This window comes from Apis dorsata, unplaced genomic scaffold (assembly GCF_000469605.1).
Source record: "Apis dorsata unplaced genomic scaffold, Apis dorsata 1.3 scaffold_139, whole genome shotgun sequence".
In the NCBI taxonomy this organism is placed as follows: Eukaryota; Metazoa; Arthropoda; class Insecta; order Hymenoptera; family Apidae; genus Apis; species Apis dorsata.
In genome coordinates, this window is record NW_006263431.1 from 230,675 (window position 1) to 231,955 (window position 1,281).

Consider the following 1,281-nt stretch of genomic DNA (forward strand, 5'->3'; position numbering starts at 1 on the left):
TCGCGGGGTCATCGCGGTCCTCCCGCGTTCCTCCTCTCATCGCATTCTCGCCCCGCCCCGTCGAATTAACGTCGTCGAAGTAGCACTCGCTCTTGCACGAGGCCTCGTTGTAACTTCTCACCTTCTCGCTGGTCGAGTCGAGCATCGAGCCCCTCGACGAGTTTCGCAGGGTGAGCTCGTGAAGGTTAGTCGCCGCGTCCTCCAACTCGGCTACGCGTTTCTCGAGCAAAGCGATTCGACGGTCCCGTGCTTGCAATAGGTACAGGGCTTTCTGGGCACGCTGCTCCTCGTCCAACGCGTTTCTGAAATAATTAAACCTAATAATTTTCTGCTTTGTCTAAATTACTTATGCAATGCTCTTTTATATCATCCAATACAATCGTGTCATCTGCTCTCTCCAACTTGACAATATTCATTTACGTTCGATTCTTTTAGAATAGCTTCATAAATGCCTTCCTCTTTAACGTCTAATCTTATGAGGTGTAATCTTATCTTATCTTATGGTTATGAGGCCATCGAATGCGGGTCTAAATCTGGAGTGCAAAGAATTAATAATATTCTCGAAAGAGATATTTGTCATTCAAAAATCGTAAAAATTATCTTATGGTAATCTCATGAAGCCATCGAACGCGGGTCTAAGTCTGGAGTTAAAGCATTAATAATATTCTCGAAAGAAACCAATCATTTAATTAATAATTGATAATATTCTCGAAAGAGTTATTTGTCATTGAAAAATCGTAAAAATTATCTTATGGTAATCTCATGAGACTATCGAATGCGGGTCTAAGTCTGGAATTAAAGAGTTAATAATATTCTCGAAAGAAGAAAAGAATGTCATTTAATTAATAATTGATGATATTCTCGAAAGAAATATTCGTCATTGAAAATTAATTAAAAATTATGGTAATCTTATGACGACATCGAGCGCATCCAACGCGTGGGTCTGAGTCTGGAGTGCAAAGGGTTAATAATATTTTCGAAAGATCGCATGTATTTTAATTAATAATTGATAATATTCTCGAAAGAGATATTTGTCATTGAAAAATCGTAAAGGGTTAATAATATTTTCGAAAGATCGCGTGTCATTTAATTAATAATTGATGATATTCTTGAAAGAAATATTTGTCATTGAAAAATCGTAAAAATTATGAAGACATCGAGCGCATCGAACGCGTGGGTCTGAGTCTGGAGTGCAAAGGGTTAATAAAAGAAATATTTGTCATTGAAAATTAATTAAAAATTATGGTAATCTTATGACGACATCGAGCGCATCCAACGCGT